General features: G+C 37.9%; 1 protein-coding gene across 3 annotated transcripts in view; it reads left to right on the forward strand.

Annotated features, from left to right (window-relative positions):
• Positions 1-22769, forward strand: part of CADM2 (cell adhesion molecule 2) — a 574407-nt gene that overhangs the window by 407842 nt on the left and 143796 nt on the right. The window lies entirely within an intron of this gene.

Raw genomic sequence — 22769 nt, forward strand, 5'->3', positions numbered from 1 at the left:
TCATTTCCCACTTCTCCCAGCCAGGCTTACAATTTGGCTATAAAAAAGCAGATTTCTGCTAGAACCAGTCATTGCATTTAATTTATTGACAGCAGTGCCTCTGCCAGAGTCTATTCAAACCTGTCTCTTATTGTTAGCCAAAACCAACCTCCAGGTCTTACTTATCCTTCCAACACCATGGGCATTGCTTTTAAATACCTGTGTTTCTCAAACCCTGAAAATTAATGGAAGCTTCAGTAGCTATAGAGTTATGTCCTGTGTAGAAAACAGAAGCTTGGACCAGCAGCAACACCAGCAGCCTTTTATATCCATCAGAGCTGAGTAACTCTGGGTGTTGCCATGTTCAGAAATAAATCAAATTTGCCTACTTTGAACTTTAATTCCCCTCAACAGGTTATTTTCTATTTACAAATGGCATGTGTAGGAGTGAGAGTGCATTTCTTTCAGTGAAACCAATTAAGGAAACTTTTTTTTTTTTTTTTTGATAGCTATATGTTTTAATAATTATGAGAGAGTCAGATAGTAAAATGAAGGAAAACATGTAAGTGTCAAAAAGAATTGACAGTCCAGCAGAATATGAAGGAGGTGAGAGCTGTTGATATATATAATAATTAAGGTTAGAAAAGGCCTTTAAGGTCATCAAGTCCAACCACTGACCTTAGGACCACCACCATATGGCAGGACATGTGCCAAAAATAGAGGAAATTGTCCATGCAGTGAAAAGCTCTCCCCTGCTGCATTCTCCTTGGTGAGTCCCCTTCTGTTCTCATGCTTCTTTCTCAAGCAAGTTGGTTCCCCTGTCTTGCAAAGCCATTTTCTGACCAAAATAGAACTTCTTGTGAAAAAGGAAAAAAGAATCAGTCATCTGGAAGAGATGTGCCCTTCAAATTCCCGTGCCTTTCCACAAGGGGTTAATTATTAGTCTCCAGTTTATTAAAAATTGATGACATATATGTAATGAAAATCACATTAATGTAATTTTGCATTCTTCTGAGCTGTGATGCAATCATTGACATTGAAGTTAGGAGTCAGTCTTCCTTTTCTGTTCTAGATATTCCAAAGTACAGAAGGGCAATGAGCCAGACACACTAACACCAAAACCACATTATTAAAATTACTCTTTGTCTTCCCCTCACATACTGCTTTCTAAGGCCAGGTTTTTCTCAATTAGGAGGATTGTGTGGCTGGTAAAGAACACTCCCACCCCCAACCTTCACATCAGTTTAATATTTATTTATTATTTACGAAGGAGACAAGAACTTGGGACATTATTTTTAACTTGGGACATTTCTGGCACTTGGCCTATACATGATGGCCTTTAAAATGATACAGACAAAAAAATCAGGGGAGCCTTGTTTCAGAAAAGGTAACACTGAATTTAGAGAATGTGAAATCACAGTTCAGAGCTTTTTCCCAAGTCTTCATCACTTGCAGTACATCTACTTTGTTTTTGTTGTAAATGCAGGCCTCAAATAGGTTTGATTCATTGTGGTGATGGGAATATGGAGGAGAAAGAAGTCTTATTCTCCTACAGGAAATTAAGTTATAGCTTTATTACTTTATTATCTAACCAAGGTGGAACTGTTGCTTCCCTTCAAAGCTTTCTTTGACAGTCTAAAATATATTAAGATCCAAAATAACTTTGTCTTCATTATTACTCTAACACAGAGTAGCTAAAATGTATGAAAATAGAAATGTTTGATCTGGTGGACTTGGTCTCATTGATGACCTGTCTCCTTGCTGTCCCTTTTGGTACTTCTGTCTTTTTCTGGTTCCTCTACCTCAGAGATTCAAGAGCAATGTGTATAAATTATATTTTTAATTTTTTCTCTTTCATTTAAAACATTAAATCTTTACCAGACAGTAAAAAATACTGTACTGAATAAGTGGATACATGCTCCTAAATGTTAATAAGCTTAACAACCTTACCTTGGTCTCCCACCCCTTGCTCTCCCAAGAGAATTTTAAAGATTGTGTCTTCCTGAAAATAAGAATTCACAACTCACCCTAAGGAAGCTCAGATTCTCTGGAAACAAATGCAAATTGTGTGCTGCACTTGAAATGAGTCTTTCCCTACACAATTTTCAATTAAAATGAATAATTGCCATAGAAACCTCTGTATCACTTTATGCACCCAAGTACCTATAATTGCATAGCTGCCTTTGGAAGAAGCACAATGTGCAACAGTGTAGAACTGGCAGATATTATTTTAAATTAATATAGGTTATTTTAGTTTATCTTCCCTGGTGCCACTTCTTAAGGATTTTGAGAGGGCAATAAACGCAGAGAGACATAAATATGAATGCAGAGCTATAAGAAAAAGGTCATGGCATGGAAACACAGAGATATTTGATAAAGAGAAGACTGAAAAGAACCTTTATGCAACTTAGTATAGCAGCCATCTTCTCATATTCCCATTCAGCAGGGAATATAGATAAATATGGAGCAGGATATTGAGTTATAAAGGAGGAGTGTACAACTGAACAATGGCTGTGGATATCAAAGGTGCTTAATCTCCTCAGTATAAATTTGTGCAATCGGACTATCAAAAGGAAGAGAATCTGGACCTGGTGTGTACATACCTAACAGTTCTGCTCAGTCAGGCAAGTGCAAGTGTAAAATACCAGCTCTCCACCTTAACAGGGAGGTTTTCAGGTCTGCTGATGGTAAAACAAGGGTGTGTTGACACTGACCAGGATAAGTTTGCCGCAAAGCGACACAGATTTTGATGAGACATGTGCCTGATGCTAATCATAGGTTGGTACATGTCCCCTATGCTTTTATCAAGTAATAGCACTTTCATGTCTTACTGAAAAATTAGAAAGGATCTTCTAGCCTCAGAATTATTCATCCCTCAGCAGCAGAATATGTTTCTTTAGATGACCTTTGATTTTTCACGTGTAAGAGTGCTTGGCATTTACGTAGCTCCCTATCATCTCGAAGGCTTTCAGAGATAGCGGTGCACGAGGCACGGGCTGTGAGAGGGCACTGCTCTTGAAAAGCTCTCCAGAGCTTCCCTGATAGGCACAGTGCCTGGGGTGGGGACATGTTTGGGGACAGCAGCAGCCCAGGAGGTTCAGCATTTGCTCCCTCTCAGGGGTGGCAATATCGAGTTGGAGTGAGTTTGGAGAGTTTAGGCCGTGTCTCCAATCAAACCATCGCGGCTGTTGGGATGGCCAGCTGTGCTATCAGCTCCATGAAAACAACTCCTGACCTTTTTCTTTCTCAATAGAAAGATATGTAGAGGGAGACTGAAATTCACTGTGTGCAAGGCACGGGATTTTAGTTCCAGTGTCATGTGTGTCAGTTTAGAAGGATTCATTAGTGCAGAGAATTTTTTTGCTCTAACACTAAAATGGTGATTGATTTGCCATCCAAAAGGCTGGTCCTTTCAGGTAGGAAAATCCTGTCTTTTTGATGTTGTGGATACAGAACTCCATCTCAGTTACCTGTATTTATCCTTTGACTTGTTTTGTGGCAGCCAGGCTTCGGCTATTGAATTTACGTATAAACCAAATCTACACCATTCTCTGGTGATTCGGCCTCGGATTCTAATCTGCATAAACAAGCAAAGGTACTTGTGAGTTACAAAAATAATTTGAGGATATTTCTGACTGGGGAGAAATGGTGAACTTCCCTCTTGTAGACATGTAGTGATTCTAGTAAGCAGTTGAATTTAAGATGTAGGTGAGCATGTAGACGAAAGGAATAAGCTTGTACAAAACATGAGTCAGAGAACCAAGGAAAATAATTTCTTTTTGCTGTAGAAAGTAGAACATACAGGGTTTAAATTATTTATGCAAGACAGGGAGGCAGACAAGCTGTATTGTTGGGAGGCCGGAGAGCATTAGCATTTAGGTAATGTGAAATCGAGTAGCAGTGATGAATGGACTTACGTCTCCACCTTCACATGCTCTGTTTCCTGTTACATAATTGAGTGGAGATGGTATCAGACAGGAGATGATGACCAAGCTTAACCCCATCCTAGGGTACACATATAAATTAGAGATTCACTCTTACCTAGGGTTTAATAGACCCTTTCAAGCAGAGAATACCTTGTAGTCGAGCTATGAAGTAGCATGAGAACCAATGGGAAAAATGCAAGAAAACTCTACAGATAATTATTGAAGGATTATTTTACAGCCAGGTAAGTTTGGGAGAAGTTATACAGAAGGACAAGATTTTATTTTATCTTCTTTTTTTTTTTCCCTGACCTGAATAGCAATAGTTTCTAAATGCTTTATAATATTTAGGGAGTTTCTAGCATTTAACAAAAACTTGTATGGGGTAGAAATATGATTTTCATGAGCTTTCCATAAAGATCTTTTGGAGCAGTCCTTCCAAGGTATGTAGTTGAGTTCATTTTTCTGTCAGTCAGATGTGTTGATTTCACAACTCTGCCAGACAAATATCAGTAGCTGTCTGGCCAGCTCTTTTCTTTCCTGGAGACCCACAGTATGACATACAGGGACAGACAACCTGGGTTAAGTTATTCAGCTGCAATTTTGTTCCTTACTAATGGGTTCTTGCTCTCACTCACTCCCCTGAAAGGGGGTGGGGGAGAAAATCAGAAGGGCAAACCAAGAAAAACTTACAGATCAAGGTTAAGGGAGTTTAATAAGTGAAGGAAATAGGAATAAAAATTTCCAGGTAATGAAAAAGCAGTCACTCATTCTGTCCCATCAGCAGTGTGATGCACCAGCCAGTCTCCAAGCAATCCCTCTTTGAGGAAAACAACTCCCAGGGTTTTTATTGTTATATTTTGTAGAATATTTCATGGTCAGATTGGGCCAGCAGTCCTGGCTGTGTACCTTCCCAACCTCTTGGCCACCCCCAGCCTTCTCACTGTGGGTGAAGAGTGAGAAACAGAGAAGGCCTTGACACTGCTCAGCGATATTCATAGCACTGATTCGTTTTTCACACTGTTTCAGTCACAAACCTAAAACACAGCACCATACAGGCTGCTGTGAAGAGCATTAATTCCATCCCTACCAAACCCAGTACAGCTTCCCTCTGGGTCATGGGTAGGAAACAAGCTTCAGTTATTTTGGATGGTAGTTCCTTATTGCTCCAGGGAAGGAAAGAAGCTGTCTTAGAGCTTTTGGGATCAAGTGTCTCACTTTAACCTTAAACCCCATGGTTTCAAAACAGGTTGCCACTTTGGAAACCTGGAGTGCTTGTGTTCATGCATCTTAGAAAAGATAACATGATAAAAGGGACCAGGAGTCTGTTAAAATATCTTGACAGTTATTGCCTGCATGAATATGAAAAGTACATTTTAAAAATGTATTACAATGCATTAGAATATTATTTCATTGCAATAAATTAGTAGAACTACTCCCACTTACAGAATTTATTTTTCCATTTCTTAGCAGAATTAAGGGAGTAAATGGCCGTATTGTAGAGATGGTTAGAAAGTGTAGGAGTTTGCATTATATTGTGCTGAAGTGTGGGTATATGCAGAAATTGAGTTTACCAGCACTTAAGCTAAATGGAGAATGAAGCTGATACATTGGAATATGATGAATTGAAGCAGTAGTTGTGATGACACTGCTAAGATTACTCTGTAATGAAGTTTCATGATACTCAGGCTGCTGGCTATTTTTGTTTTAAATGGCAAAGAATCTTTTACAAGTGAGAATTCTTTTTTTTTTTTTGGGGGGGGGGGGGGGGGGGCAAAGTTGAAAAGAGGTGCAAAGAGAAATCTCGTGTATCTGCCCTCTCTGCACCAGTTGTTTACGTGGGTGAGCCAGACTTCCTGGGATTTCTGAAGAGAATGGGGCTGTTACATTAAATTCTGAACCCACTGGGGTTTTTTCAGACAACTCTTAGAGCAAATGATAGCGAGGAAGAATTTGAGTGCAGAAAAGGACGAGACACTCGCGATGGTAAGCGGTAGATCCGGAGCAGTGGAGCTCAGCGTTGCACATCGTAAGAAACGTGAAGGTAGGCAGAAAAAAGGCATTTTGTTATTAATCAGGAACAAAGTGAACAGCATTCCTTAGGGAAGATGAAGGTTATTTTGTTGGAGGAACTAGGTGACAGGCAAGAGTGCTGATTGTTATATCACAGTGTATCCAGTACAGCAGAGTCATAGGAATGAGAGTCACCAGACAGGCCAGAACCTGAATGTTTTGTCATATAAGTGATTGTTAAACCCAAAAAAACTCAACAGAGAGCAGAAAGAACTGACTTTCCTAAGGATAACTGATATTTGAAGCTCTTGTGAAAATTATGTTTCTCTGAGGAAAACTGCAGCATTGGAAAATGTCAAAGTGCAAATATTTAGAAACAGCGTGTCAGTATATAAATTAATAGCATCAGGATAAAAGCGTAAGGATATTTACGATTAAAAGGGAAAGACAATCATGGAACATTCACATATTCCCCAGACACAGATGTGTGATGTTGGATAAAGGAATAAGAAAAAATCCACACCACAAGCGTAGACGTGGCTTTGCATCTGGAGGACAAAACTCTTCCAAGGGCAAAGCAGAAACCTCTGAAAACATGACAGTATCTGCGTGGCACAGTGCCATGAGGAGACATCTGAGCTAGCTGAGATCTTGCAGACAGGTCTGTCCAGATTCCACAGGGCTTCTCCAAGCAAATTAGATCAGCTGAAAAGAACATTTTTGGGATGGCTTACAGACATGGATGTAGCTTAACACATTTTAAATTTAAGATTCTGCGCCACTCTGGGCAGTGGTGCTGGAAGCAGTCAATCAAAAGCTGACTTTGAAACAGGAACTGAAATGAAATGCAATATAATCTCAGCAGCCCTACACTAACAGCAGGTGGTACAGCCACTGCCATTCCAGCTGCTTTTAGAAGGGTTAACGTGGAGATTAACTATCAGTCAGTAAATGCTGGAGGAATAAAAACACAGCAGGTCAAGGAGAAATGTAGTTCAGAAGAGCGATTCAACAACATATTTTTAGAGAATTACCCAAGTGGATGGAAAAGAACTCCAAAGGATATGACTGAAGGACATTGACTGCCAGGTAGGAAAATAGTAATGGAAAAGGAAAAGCCTCTCCTATCATCCTGATTCAGAATTCCCACTCTGCCTTGCCTAGGCCTGAGACAACTGGATTGATTCCGAACCCGCCCCAGAACCCGGTTTGATAACAGAGTTGTACCTGTGGGCTCCAGCCCTGTGCCCTCTGAAATGACAGCCTCTCTGAGGAGCTGGAGGCTTGCCAGACTGTGGAAACATTTCCATCTTGCTCAGGCAAATAGGGTAGAGACATCCCAGAGATGTTCTGTCCCCACAACATCGAATTAGCGGGGTTTGGGAGTCTGTTGGCTCGGGGAGATAAATCCTCTCCGAGTTAGAGCTGGCTGGAACACAGTGAGGATGAACATCTCTGCAGCAGGCTTGCCTCTGCACACTTAGCAAGGGTCTCTTTTCACTGGGTGTGTTAAATATATGTATAATATCCCCACAGAAACAAATTTGTGAAAGGTATGTACTAAATCTAGGTGAAATTTTTTAATGCCTCCTGTGTATTAGATTCACACCTGATCACATAAATAGAAATTCTGCTGTATTGCCAAAAATAGAGTACCATATTTAAATTTCCATCAGCAGTGGGAAATGAATGAAAGACAATTTTTACCAAATCTAACATCAGATGTTAGGAAGCCAATCCAAAAGCCAGATGAGTAGCTTACAGGAGGATCCTGGTATTAAGGTCAGGCAAACTGAGGATTTTAATATATCAAAGATTTAAATAAAGGCAATAAATGTGTGCTTTCCTAGTGCCTGGATGTGCCTAAAAATAATACTGTTTTCAATTTCTGAGGTGGAAGCATGGGATCTACCATTATTAGAAGTGCTCATCTTTCCTCTCCCTTTCTGGTAGAAACTTATTTAAGGAACATGATTGTTTCAGCACAGAAATTGTAACAAATCATTGTGTCCTGGATCTTTAAGGATCTGTGTGCAGAAAAGTAATTGCTGATGAGCTGCTGATATGGGGTGAAAATCCTCAATACCTCAGTGAGAGACTCTGGATGTTCTGCTGTGAGCCAAAGAAAATAACTTTAAATTTAACTGAAACGAGAACTGAATCAACCTGAATGAGATTACTTTCAGAGGCATGTTCTCTGGGTAAAAGGAGCTTGAGGAAACTCAAAGAAGACCAAAAGGCAATTGTGTAAAGGAGAAGAGGAAAAAAACAAACCAACTAACCAGTAGCACAGAGAATTTAATCTCATAGTAACAGACGTAAAAAATAAAATAATTAAAATGCCTGTAACGGTTAATCTACAGTAATTAACAGGTAATTATTGATATTTGTATACTCATGGTCAAATATCAGTAAATTTTCTGTATGCTGTTTAGATAATATAAAATAATTAGAAAACTGGGTAGAAAAATCAGGCTTCTGATATCTAATATAAAATCAAGATGTAAAATAAGTGGATAGACAGTAACAGAAGCAATTTTTGAAAGAAAAAATGCAGATGAAAATTTCCATCATGGAGTCTGAAATGGTAAAAAGCATTTATTGTATATGACAGTATATTAAGTCTGGAGCAGCATCCCAAGTGCCTTCTAATTCACTGAGATACATCCAAAGTGTTGGAACAACCATTATCTTTCCCTTCCTTCAACCTCAGCTTAGCTTTGGAAGCAAAGGCCCATTGATCAATCTGATCAAACATTTTAAGTGTAACCTGTCATAAGCTATTATTATTTTATTTCTATCTGTAGCTCTATTGTCCAGCAGCAGCCTGAGAGAATAATAATGCCATGCAATTACACTGACAGCTCAAGAGTATGTTAGATGGAAGCAAAGCAACTTAAATAGAATTTCTCATTATCTAAAATAGCACTTAGAAGCAAAAAATACAAAACCATCTTGCTAGATGGTTCTTCCCATAAGAGTTACCTGGTCATGACTTAGTTTATTCCAGGAAACAAAACAAAAGCTTAGTTTATAAAATGTACAATACAATGTACAGCCTTAGTACATGTGTATTTATTTATTACATGTTTCCTCTCCTGACATTCTTCAGATTTTTTCAGAAGATTTTTTTTTTTTTTCCTAAAAATAAAGCAGGTGTCATTTGTGTCTTCCACAAGTTAAATTATCAGGAGTCTCAGTGCAAGTCTCATTCTGTTTTATACCATGGTTGTGGTGCTTATTAGGAGAGAGGTGAAAACTTGTCTGCATTGAACTATGTTCAGAAAATGCACCAAACTTGATCAGACTTACATGATATGGGTGCAGAGAATTAGTACTTATATTAATTGTAAAATAATAAAATAAGAGCAGGCAAGACTCATTCAAAGGAAGAAAAATTCCCAATGACTTGCAAATCAATTCATAGCATGTGATTGTCAGAAGAGTACCCTGAAATCCTTCTTGCCTCAGTTACAGAGACAGTAAGTTGTGTCAGCCACTACAACAGCAGAAAAGAAACAGTGGCACTGTTTACACTGGAATCAAACAGTTTTGGCTTTGCGTGCTGTTTGAGCAATTGAGTGGTGAGCAAGCTTTAAAAATGTTATTATGTTATTAAAAATACATATGAATAATTCAATCTCTTAATTGTCAAAGGTTGCTAAGGAGAATCAGAACAGTCACATTCCATTTCTTTTAACAGCATGATAGAAAGTTTTTGTACACAATTAATGCAATGCTTATCTGAAAATGAGAGATATGGTCTGAGAAGTAAAGAATTGCCTCTGTTGAGTTGAACCATGGGGAATTTCTGGAAGATTTACAATTGTATTGGCTCATTGCTTAATCGGATGGCAGAAAGATGTTCTCAGTATGTATTCCTTTCTTTAATGAAAGAGATGATTAACCCGTGCCAAATGCTATCTTTAAAGACTTTTTTTTTCCTCCAGCTACCTAGCAAAATTATATTTAATCCATCTACAGATGCACAGTATGTTCTGCTGATGTAGTTGATAAGAGACATTTTTGATAATTTTTAATTCTTGAAGGATAAATGTTTATCTCAGTCACATCTTGTGAGAAAAGCAGAAGAGACATGAAGGACTCCGTACAGCTGAGCTCTTGGCTGGTCTAGTAGCAGCACTTTCAAATGCTCCTGTCTCCAGTTGTCTGCCCTGCCCCACTGCCAGATGTTATTTAATGGCATTGTGAAAGCAGCAGCAGAAGGGAATTTGCTCTTTGCCAGCTCGTTTCTATCTGATTTTGTTCCTTTGTTCTGATTCTGTTATGGGAGTGGTAATTGCTAGTGCTGGGAATAGAATCCAAGGCTGTTTCTTAAACCACCATTACTAATTCCATCAAAGCACTTACGCCACAACTCAGACTGCTACAGAATAGCTCTGCTCTGCAATCCTCTGCTCTGCCTGGGGAACTCTCCTGACAGCTATGATCCACTGGAAAAGTAGAAATGTCAACTTAAAAAGTCAGACTTGTATCTGCATTAGTCAGAGCTTTCTTAGCAACTGACTCACATGCGGAATTTTCTCTCTGTGCAGATAAGCCAGGATTCTGAATGGGTATTTTTTTCTGACCTGTTGAAGGCTTCAGTTTCCCCTTATTAGCATAAAAACATTTTCTTATCATTTTCTTCCTCAGTGCCTTGATGCTGCCTGGTCAATGTTTTGAATTTTAAATGGCTGTTTCCCTGTGCAGGAGCATCTGTTGGGGTGGGCTGGGTGGTGGGGCAAGGAAAGGGGAGGGCTTGATCCTTTTTTTGTTTATTCCAAGTGTTCCAGCTTCATACTGGAATTATTCTTGCATTCATTCTTGGTGGGAAGAGCTAAGGCAAGTAGGAGCCTGGGAATCATGGAAGATGCTGTTCCTCTCAGTCAGGAGGCTGAGCACCACCTGAGGTGTTCTTGTTAAAATACCTGTGTCAGCCTCTATTCATTAATTCATCATTTCTTGGTGAAATGCTTGAGAAACCTGGTGGGTGCCAGCTCCTTCTATCTGACAAGGATCCTTCCTGCGTGTTTTCCAGATAAATTGGTTGCTCACCCCTTACAGCAAGAAATTGTTCTAAACAAAGTACCAAGGCTTCACGTGAATGACACCTGCCTGATCTTTCATTCTGAATTAACTTCTGGAAAAAGACTATGAAAAGACAAGACTTGTGACAGTGAAGGACAGAAAGTATTTGAAGAAAAGCATGAGACCACTGTATCCACACTTTCTGTGGCATCCTTAGTCATCAAAACACCTTTCTTTGTTGTGGATTGATGCTTAGCAAGCTTCTTTGCTGAAGCTTTTGAGTGTTAATAAGGGAAACTTCATGTGCCTTTTAAAGCTATTCTCCTTCAGAACTTAACTGCAGTGAGATCTGGACTTGCTGTTTTGCAGGAAATGTCACCATTTTAGTATTGTTCTCTTCAAAATACACCATTAAGTATCAAACTTGATCAGGGGAGAGGAGAGGCATTGCCTGGTGTAAACACAATTATCTTTTAAAAATAATTTAAAAATGTTTATTTCAGTTCAGCTTTATAGGTATGGAATGTAAACTTGTTCTGAAATGAAAATCTCAATCTATTATCTATTATAAACCCTGTGTTCAGCACAAAAACAAAACACAGCCCTATTCCAGCCACTATTAAGAAAGATAATTCCACCCCAGCCAAAACCAGCACACCTTTCTAGCATCATAATTTATTTATTTTTAATATAAAGTAGTTTTAGAAGAAAGTTTTAAAATAGGAAGTAGAAAATAAGGCATTACCACATCAATTAATTAGTGATTTTTTTCAATGGATAAGATGGCTTTGTCAATGTGGGCTTTTTGTTAGTTTTGTGTGAAACACATCAGCCTATCTGCACAGATCACTGATAAAGCACCATTCCTTTAATTGGCTCTGCTCAAGAGCCTGCAATTGAAAACAAAATGTAATGTAGGGTTTGGCTTTATTGCCTTTCCTGCCCGTAACAAGTGTGGTACATTGGAACCCTGGAGAGATCCACTTCACAAATCAGGCTCATACATGTAAGATTTGACCTAAAACTGAATTTCAGTCTCTTGGGAAATAGGAGTGAGAGATAAACCTTGGCACTCCAGAGCAAACACCACCAGCACAAACTGCATCTTAGGATGACTGTTCCCCACAAGTATTACCTTACTGTCAGAACAAACATCCCTTTCTCACAGAGGGGAGATCAGGAGCTGTGAGCTGGTTCCCTGCTCCATCACAGATCTGCTCAGGGCTAAGGCACCTGTGGGTGCCTGGCTGCAGGAAGTGAAGGGGCAGCATTGCAAGGTAACGTGCTGCTAAATAGCATTATTTAGGGTTGTGGAAAGCTCAACTAGTAGGATAACTGCATATTCTGGTTTCTTTTTTGTGTCAGTTTCTGGTGGGTTTCTGGATTTGTTCCTAGGAGAAGCAGAAGCAGAAAAGATGTCTCCTGCTTTCTCTCTGGGGCATCCTGAGGGTTTTTATGCTAATTTTCAGAAAGCGAGCAGCCTCAATGGGGACAGAAGAAAGACATATTTACAGGTCTTTTAAACATTTTTTGTCTTCCTTGCTTATTAATAATTGTGCACACCCATCTTCTAAGACAGGAGGGGAAAAAAGCAAGATGAGTCTTTGTTTTGATGCCCTGCTCTTTTGCTGAACTCTTCAACTCCCGAGGAAATGAAAACTGATATGAAACAAGTCGTGGCTTTGTGTAAAATAACCCACTTCTGTAGTGAGTTAGACTTTTAAAATCCAGCTGGGTTTGAGTGTTGAAGTTATCAAGGACGTGCATACTTTTACCCATTCATAGATGAAAGTGTGCTAAGCAGAAAGAGGTGTTTTACCCACTGTTGCCAGCTGCATCATTGCTTTATTACTCACATTATTCTCCATCTGACTGTATTGCAGTTAAGGTGATGTAAGAAAAGTTGGGGTTTTTTTTCCAAACCCATTTCTCCCTGTTCTGTCTTTGCTCCTGGAGCCAGAGTTCATCATCCTGGGATGATGCAGGGCCACATCAGCACACAATTGACGACAGCTGTAAACGCTTTCCTATCATGTTATGTTTGAACCACTGCTTTTGAGAGCCTATAGAGGAATTCAGAAAAGTTAATGCAACTCAGGTCAGCTTGTGCTATTTCCAAGGTTTTTAAGCCTGGATGAGCTTGGACTCATCCTCCAGATCGATGTGTCCTAAAGTCTATATCATTGCTTTTTCAAAAATGAGAGGATTTACTGTCCAAAAAATGTCAGCCTTACTGCTGAAGGCTTTAAGAGGTGCAGCTCATCCGTGTTTAACAAAATCTGCCGGCAATGATGATGTCAAATTGTAATGAGGTAAGTTAAGGGGTCTGTGCAATCTATCAATGAATGCACTGCAGCTTCCTGAGAGGATAGTTTTCACAATGCTCAGTAATAAGCTCACTTTGCTGAAAAAAACCCCAAACCCCACAACCTTATTAATATAGATTTTCTCTTTCAGATTGTGACAGAATCTTCCCTTTTCTCCTAAGACAGTCAAAGAGCCTACATCTGTGTTTATGCTTTCAGACATGGGAGAGAGTGGCAAAGGAAAAGATCAAATGGCAGTGATATGTAAATTTCCTTATTCATTTTATGTGCTTTGTATCAATTTTGAAGAAACACATTCCAGCAGTCATACTTTGTAGCAAATTCCTTTTCTTCTTTTATCTACAACAATAAATGGGGTTTCTCTTACATCAAACTGATCAAGGCACAGTGGATCAGAATTGTCCTTCAAGTTGTTATAGAGGCGATAAGGATTAATTTCTTATTTTAAAATGTGCAAATTACTCTCCTTGTCTGAGAGCAGTATGTCACCCAACCATCTCCCCATTACCAGGGTTTAACTTATGATAAAAAGGGCCTTGCATCTCACTGTACAGGCATGACATGAAGGAGACCCATTAGTAAAGATTTAATAGGCCTGGGATAGAGGGTAATAGAAATTGAATTGATGTAATTTATGTGGTACTGAAGACAATACGATCTGAGAATCTTCAGAGGTTTTCCTTTCCTCAGTGGCTAGAAATGTGCAGGTATTTTCAAGTCATGTTCCTGCAAGGGGTGTACTGTCAGTGTGGTTTATCTCAGACTTGTTCTGGAATTTTGTGAGTATGAATTTAATCTGAAGTGCTGGAAGGAAAACCATTTTTAGCTGGTGTACCTAGAGAGTTGTACCATATGATTACACCATCATTTAACTCACATCTTCTTCTTCCAAATGCTCCCTCATTCATGTGTTGTCCAGTTCCAATCTATTTTAAAGTATGATTATCAAGTATCTATAAATTCACAGGTATTAGGATCATGGAAAAACATGATCTAAATATATTCTTCCACTGCAAGAAAGGCAGGTAGAATTTTTTTTTTCCTTCTCCACTTGAAGAGGCAGAGACTGACCAGGCAGCTAAGGGAAGAGAATGAGACAGCTCTAGACCAGGAGAGTAAGTCCCAATTCTTTCTTATCCAGCAGGAAAAAATGGAGAAAAAAACCTGAGAGTTTGTGTAAAAGGAGAAAAGTAATATAAACAGGACAGATGTGAATTCTTGGGGTTTCATATTTCTGAGGCTCTTTGCTGAAGAATTGACCAAGAAAACCACAAAGAGCTATTTCTTTAAAAACCATGTGCGTTCAAGAAATTAAAATATAATCTATCATTCCCAGCAGCTAATAGGCAGGTTTTGTCTGTGACAGACCAAATAATGACACAGAGCAGCAGATACAGCTCTGTCCTCTGCAGTAACTTTAACTTGGTTATGTAACTGCAATTTTAAATGTAGAGAAGTTCTGCAGCAGGCTGCTGAAGTCTATAATATACAAATATGAAAATGCTCTTTTTACTGGAGCTCTGCTGGAACCTTATTCATCTGCTGTTGAGGTGAATATAAACAAGAGCTCCCTGCAAGACAGTGTTTGTTTCCAAGATAAAGAAGAGTTTAATGTCTTGACTTTCATTCTGAAATTTTAAGCAGTTTCAGGGCAGACTAGGAAAAAAGGATCCATTAAATATCCATGTTAATGATATAAACTGTCTCTGAAAGTAAAATGGATATTTTGACAATGTAAGGCGAAGAATTCTTTTAAAAAAGAAGTAAAAAGTTAAAAGAATGTGTAAGTAATGAGGATTTCACCCACTGCTAAAAATTCCTTGGGGATAAAATAGGAAATCAGAACCATTGAACAGACTAACTCACTATTTTATGCTTAAAAACAATTAAAACCTACCTTTGCCATGTCACTAATACCAGATTGAGACTGAATACCAGGCTTCAGACATCGCTTTTTGATATGCCCTACACAAGAAACAGGTAGATATTTTTAATTTTTATTATTATTATTTTTTTTAATTAGCATAGGAGGTGGGAACTGAAAAGCAATAAATGAATTATGGGAAACTTAGCTTCTCAGCTGAGGGTATTATCTTTTGTGAGATTAAAATAACAAACCAAACCTGACAGTTTGCTTTGGATCTGTGCCACACTTGGCTGTGATCTCATGTTTCATGGGACAGACTTTTATTTGATCATTGCACAAATAGGAGCCTTGTGATAGTTTTTAGGAGGAGGATGATGATGATGATGATAATGTTGGAGATTTACTAGGAAGAATTTTGAAAGCCTATAGGGCTCACCAATTTAAAACCCAATTTGGTTTTCAATGATTATTCCAGAATAAAGGTGCTGAAAGTTGAGCATTTTGGATGAGATTGACATTACTGGGACCCTGACTGTGACCCTTCCTACAGCATTTACAAGGTGCAATTTTAGTTAAATAGGAAGCTTTTAAAATAGTTTAGAATCTGTGAACACCTATTTTTGTCTGAATTATTTTTCCCCTATAAATTCGAGACAGTGATACAAAAGATGTACAGCTACATTGGGAAAGTTGAAGGGCCTCACTCTCACTGCAGACAGACCCACTTCACTATTCACCACCAAGACCTTCTATAAGAAAAGAATTCCTGGCAGTTAGCTATACTTTAAATGGTGCTTGACATCAGGAATTGAGTTTTGCTTCCTAATCCTAAAACAAATGGACTCCCAGATGATAATTACTTGCCCCAGGCACTGAGCTTCAAAGATAGGATGAAGATCCAGGAGTCCCTGCCTTGTAAGTACCCTGTTACACAAGGTATTCTCCCAAATACTTGTCAAATATTAGTTTATGGAAGTAATTGATATAACAATAGCAGTGCATTGTTTTTGATTGATGAATCATATTTGTTTATATTCTAGACCTAGGAATTACTTATAAAGTTTGTGTATTAAGGCCCTCTTTTTCACAGGCAGTTTAACACAGCATGTCAGTCCTTTTGTCTTTTGAGGTAATGACTTGAATCTTATTCTCTAAGTGTCATCCAGAGAATAATTATCTTTGTGTAACTATTCAAAAACAGAGTTTGGTTGATTTCTTTTAACTTGACAGCCATGTTTCTTTGGTTCAATAAATGTTATCAGGCATTCTTTGGCTGCTCCTATTGCATCAACTTTAATTAGTTTTTGATTGCTGTTAATTTCACAGCTTTTTCTCCTTAATAAATTGCATCAAAAATGCTTGAGTTTTTTGTTACATCAAGTTTAATTAGTTTTGTGCTTTGCTTACTCTATTTTGCTTGCTCTTTTTAAAGAAACTCCCCCACAGCTTCTCCCACTGAATGTACCTGACTCACTGATGTTGATGTTGATGATTAAAGGAGATTTTAGAACCTCTGAACACTGAACCTGCCTCTCTCCAGACCCCTCATGATGGGAACTCAGATGAGAGCTCTGCTGTCTCACCAGGCTGTTCTGGTGGCTGTGGTGTGTCACAGAAAGGTCACCAAAGGGCTTTGCAGTGACATTCTCACAGCATGCCAGCAAGCAGAATCCTTGGGTTCCTGAGCTCAGCAAACTCATGCTGTAAACTTCCAGTTGTTTATTCTAAACAGCTCAGAAGGAAAGCAATGCCATCAAGCTGAAGCATGCAAGTGAACTGCTTCACTCACTTGTGCCACTGATAGGTTTGTGCTATAACCCTTCAATTACCATCAGGTGCTTTTGGAAGACCAGGTTTGGTGGGACCAAGAGGATATTTCATGAGAACTATCAACTCCCACCCTAACATTCCAGTCCTAAGGAATTTAAGTTCAAATGCTCAGACTTGGAATTAGACTCTTGGCACTCTCTAGTTTTTCTAACTCATCACTTTATGGATAAAGTTTAGTTCTCACCAAGCTCAAACTCATTTTAAAGATTGTCTTTTTAATGCCACATCATCTGGAAGTCTCTGTACTCCTCGTTGCTCTCTTCATTTTTGCCCAGTTTCACTGAAGATTTCTGTAGGACTCAAGATTTTAAGTAGTGAGTGTCCAAATGGTCCTCAAAAAACATCAGGAGGTGAGATTTCAGTACTCTGCTTCTTTAGGCTGCTTTCTGTAGAAGAAGGTGGGGATTTCAAAGAGAAAAGGGAGTCAGAAGCCACATCTGGGAAGAAAAATGGGGAATGAAGAAGGAACAGAGATGCCTTCAAAGGAGATCAGAAGAACATCTAAAAGAGCGCTCTCAGAAAGGAAAAATACCTCATCTTAAATCACTTTAGGTATCAGTATCAGAGTGACTTCTCAGTAAGACACTGTGAGGACAGAAACTGGCTGAGGGGAAACTGATAATTACAGAAAAATTATTTTTATGCCTAAAGTACTGGGTTAGGAGTCATGAAATGTGATGTTGATATCTCTTTCAATCACAGTTTTCTTAACTAGCCTTTGGTAAATAAGATGGGCTATCATCCATCTTAGGATGGATGGAAGTATTCATGTCTAACCTTTTTTAGTTTTAATAAAGACAATAGGAATGTTTAGCCTTATATTTGCGGCATTTTTCTGCCTCAAATATGAATAAGCATTAAAATGAATCCTACTTTGATGATTAAATATTCAATGCCATCTTCCATCTAAAAGTTTCTACATTTACATTTCTAATTACACAGAAAATATCCTTGACCATCAGATAAAAGACTTTGAGGGCTTTGATAGCTTCTTTAAGAAAAATATTTTCGGTTTTCAGTAACAAGAGCTCTTTGCATCTGTCCCATATAAAATTGTGGTCTAGAGAAAATGAATGTGCAGGATTTTTCAGAAGGTTTTTCTTGGGGATGGGGATTTGACAGAGAGTGAGGAGCCCTTGCCTCTCTGGTGAGGGTTTTGTTTTGTCAAATAAGCACTTTTCAAAATATGGCAAATCAGTCTCTTTCAGCTTCTGTATGTAGGAGGATTTAAATGTCCCTTCTTTCTCTGCTTTGCCTCATATACTCACTACACCTTGGAGGGCAGGGTAACTTCATCTCTGTTCACTCTAAATTAAAGATGTGGGTTTAGGTATTGTGTAACCACCAGAGCAAGTAGTAATTGTTCTCCTTGCAGCTGCCTTTGAGACTTTTCTGTGTTATTCAAGTGGAAAGTGTGTAAATATATTGGCTAACCCATGTCGTTCCGATTGGGAACGGCTGGAAGGAACGACACAGACTCTCAGGGAGTCAGAACAAGAGGATCCTTTAGTTTATTGCTTGCAGGCCTGCTTTATAGACAGATAGGTGGAAAGTACAGAAAGGAAACTCTTATTGGTTAGTAAACTGCTACATTACCATCATTGGTCAGTGGGGTTCACCACCCCCCTGACTTTCTCCTGCAAGGAAAACAAGGAACACAAAACAACACCTGCAAGGTTGTTTTGTGTCCCTGAGGATTGTTTTAATTCTTTCTCATGTCTTTCCCAGACTACTTTCTCAGGACCAGCCTGAGAAGCTCTTGCGGCCTGCAATCTTGTACAGGCACTGTCAGAATTTAGCATCCATAAACCCACAGCAAATGTGATAATTCAGGTTATCTTCCATATGAAGATTCTTTCAGGGTTTCTGTAGTTTCAGAGAGGACAGCTTCTTTATTTCACATATGAGGCTTTACAAGTAAGCTTTTCTCCTTGTGCATTTATGAGTTTCCATCTCAGTCTTTCCCTTAGCAACATCACATATAAAATTATCGCCAGTGTTTAAATTGCTGACTTATTCTGAACAATGCCAACAATGCCAACAATATTTAAATTGTAGAACTGGAATTTTGGAAGTCATACTATTACCATAAAACTTAGTTGGCCATTCTAGCATCCAGAGTCCAAGAGCCTCTTGTTACAGGCTTCTGCTAGAAATGAATGGGCTGTTCACAGGAGCTTCCAGTATGTGTCTTGAAACACTCTACAAATCAAGTCAGGGAGTTATCAGATGTGTGGAACTGACCTCACAGTGCCTGAAAGCAGTGTAGGTTCTTCCTGAGTTATCTGTAGGAGAAAACTCACAATAGATCTGTAAATTAAAAACTAAAAATAAATATTTTTTTTAAAAAATAATAGAAAAAATAAATTATTTTTTAAAAAAGATATTCTGTGTTTAAAGTTCCTTCTCAGAATTCTGATTCCAGGCTTCTGGCTCCTAATGTGTCCTGATGCCACAGAGGATTGCTTAATGATAGTTTCTCTATCACAACCTTCTTGAAATGTGATCACTTTCCATCAGTGAGGTTTCCAGGCTCAGCCATGGCTCTTTTCATTTAATTTCCAGTGCTTTCCCCTCCTGTGTTAAATGAGCTCAATTGCCCTGTGACCAGACTCAGCATGCTGTCTTTTCCTCAGAAGTCTTTTGGCTGTGTCACAGAAATTCTCTTTTGTTAATGAAACTGAGTAAATAATTTGTAGCAATTTTAATGCAGCAGTTTGATAAAGTTGTTAATTGAAATGCTTCCTGTAATTTTGCAGCAGATGTTAAAGGTCACAGCTGCTTCCATATCACAGATTTTTCCTCTTTAAATATATATAGGATCAGGATCAATATTTCCTTTTCCAAAGGCACTGTAGATCTGGCTATAAGGAAATATTTTCCCAAGGTAAAAAGAAATTTTCAGGTCACATGCAAGTAAAGTGGTTATAGGCTAACCTGCTGTTTGTTGGAAACAAATCAAGCAGTGGCTGAATGTTGAAGGTGTATTTTTTTTATATTTGGGGATTATTTTTATGGTGTTTTGTAAAAAAAACCCAACAAAAACAAAAGCAAAACAAAAAACCCCACCAAAACCAAAACAAAAAAACCCCAAAACACAACAACAACCAAAAAATCCAAACAGGGTAAAAAGTGGAAAGGCAGTGGTCTAGAGAGTTTTCTTTTTTGTCTTAGTTGCAAGCTGTACATGTTTTCATGATGTGCTTAGAAAAACAAAACAGCATTCTTAAATTCTTAATTCTTAATATTGTCATCCCTGAGATACCAAACCATAGCTTAAAATCCTAGCTCCTTGAGACTTTTTAATTCTAAAATTAAAAATCTGGAATTTTGATGTTGTCAGGCCATCACCAGGTTTAAAAGCTTTCGCACAAAATTTGCACTGAGCACTCAATTCCAAAAATGCATCATTAATTAAGGATAAAAGGCAGGAGGAGTGATGCTTATTGTATAATTTCAAATGTACTTTTGAAAGAGCTCTTTAGTAGTTGGTTTCCTAGGCAGGTTTTTTCCCTCTCATTCTATTGAGATGGGCAATAACTTGAGATAAGAAATGCTCAAAGGAACTGTAAATTCTGTGGCAAAAGTATTAACACAAAGAAAGATGTGCTTATTTTCCTGAAGGCTCTTTCTGGTGGTTATCATGGCATCCTTTCTTCCTTTGACCAGTCATAATGTGTGGACTTTATTTTTCCCCCCTCCACTTCTAAGGTTTGGCATTATATACAATTTCTTGTACAAACAGGATCAGAAAGACTTTCCTGGTTTTTATTTGTAATGGAAAGTTTATCCTTTTTTATTACTTTCACTATTGACTCTTGGTGTGTTCTTGCCTCTACAAATACTGCTGAAATAACTGTTGTCATCCATTCTGTGATGTGTTTTGGCTGGACAGGTGCTTTAGGGTCAAATGATAGCTCATTCAGTCAAAACTGTGGTAGCAACAATTGCCAGCCTCAGGCCAGCTCCTGAAGTTCACATTTTCAGGGTTACAATCCATGGATTGCTTGCAGTTCTGAAACTTCCACCAAAGTGTTACTCTTTGTTAATTTTATATATAAATATATACATATACATAGATACATATACATATACATACATACATAAATATATATATATACATATGTATCTATATAAAGCTTGCTAAAGAGCTCTAGTGATAACCTTCCATCCATCCTCTAAACCAGAGGTTTACACCTGATGTTTTCAGCTGCTGTTTATAGGATTAATTAATTAATTCAAGAAAATTAATCCATAGATGACAATTCCACAAACTCAAATACATGTTGTGTGGGTGCTTCATATGCTGAAATTCCCTTCTTCATCAGAATATACTATTTTAAAAATTATTTTATAGTGCATTCATTTTAATATTATAAATAATGTCAATATTTTCAATACAATTTCCAAAATCAAGTTGATTTTTTTTTTTTAAATGAGGAGGCCCAAATGACCCCGTAGGTACTGCAATTTTTTTTAGTCAAATTCTAATATTAAATAATTCTTTGAATAGTTCATCAGGTAGTTCCAAAAGAAGTTGTACCCACTAAAATCAATAGGATTGCACATTAATACCCTAACCCTGAGAACTTAGTTGATAAAATCCTGGCCCATTTTCTATTGCAGTTCTTGAATTCTGAATTTCCCTAAATTGTCAGCTCAGATGAGGACAGAATGCAGTCAAGTGTATGCAATTTTTGCCTCTGAACTTCTTTTTTTAGAAGTGTCAAAATGAACTTCATCTTATCCTCTTACCCATTTCCCCTTGCAAAACACTCATTCAGATTTTTTACCAACAGTGTAAAGATGATAAATCTCTTCTTGTCTACTGAATGAGTCACTGTTCTATTTTTCCACTAAGTCATATAAACAGGGTAATATTTTTATATTCATTAATATTTTAATAAAAGCTTCATAATTACATGGACCTTTTTCTTTTCTTACAATATGCATTTCCTTAAGATTTTTACTGACGCTTACTCAAGTAGATAAAAGAAAGCAATATAAGTCACAAAGAATATTTGAGAAGTTTACAACTCAGATTTTAATTTGTTGTCATAATATTGCTTAGCTTTACTGAATGTTTTTTATAGTTTGCTCCACCTTTATTATTTTTTCATAAATGTGGTTACTGTTGTCACGTTCAAGATTAACAAGCACTAAAAGTAGGTATTTAACATTGGTATAAGACTTGCTGTGAGGCTCTGAAGGATTTTGTGACTCAGTTATCATCCTGGGGTAGGGCTTTTCTTAGAACTTTAATATTTCAAGTTGATGTGCCCATTTTAATGTTCTTACAGTGATAATAAGGTATCATCCATATAAGTAAGTGTTTGCATGATGTTCTTAGAAAAACTGGCACAGCTGGCTTGGACCTTATCCTGTGCCATTAAATGTCTTTTAAAACATCTGCTTTCCAGCTGACTGACATTAAAAGGGAAGACTTTTCCATAGGCTTTTCCAAAGCTTCATTCTTTCTACTCTCTGAACAGTCCTAATGTACTTCAGTTGAAAATATGGATCCCTGAAGCACTCTGGAACAATGACTTTAATTATTGTGATGAATTTAAAAAAAATTATGTTAAGCATTAATAAAACTGTGTGACTCATTATGACTTTAAAATATAGCAGCCAGTGTCATAATGGATATTTTTGCTTCTAGATACAGATAAAATAGTAATATTTTATATTGTTTCCTCCATTATTTTAGTACTCTGCCCCCTTATTTATCCTTTTTACACAAATTACGTGTGCTTTTAACATCTGGGTCTCCAAAACTTGGATGGACTTACATGTTGA

This window comes from Parus major, chromosome 1 (genome assembly GCF_001522545.3).
Source record: "Parus major isolate Abel chromosome 1, Parus_major1.1, whole genome shotgun sequence".
NCBI classification, from domain to species: Eukaryota; Metazoa; Chordata; class Aves; order Passeriformes; family Paridae; genus Parus; species Parus major.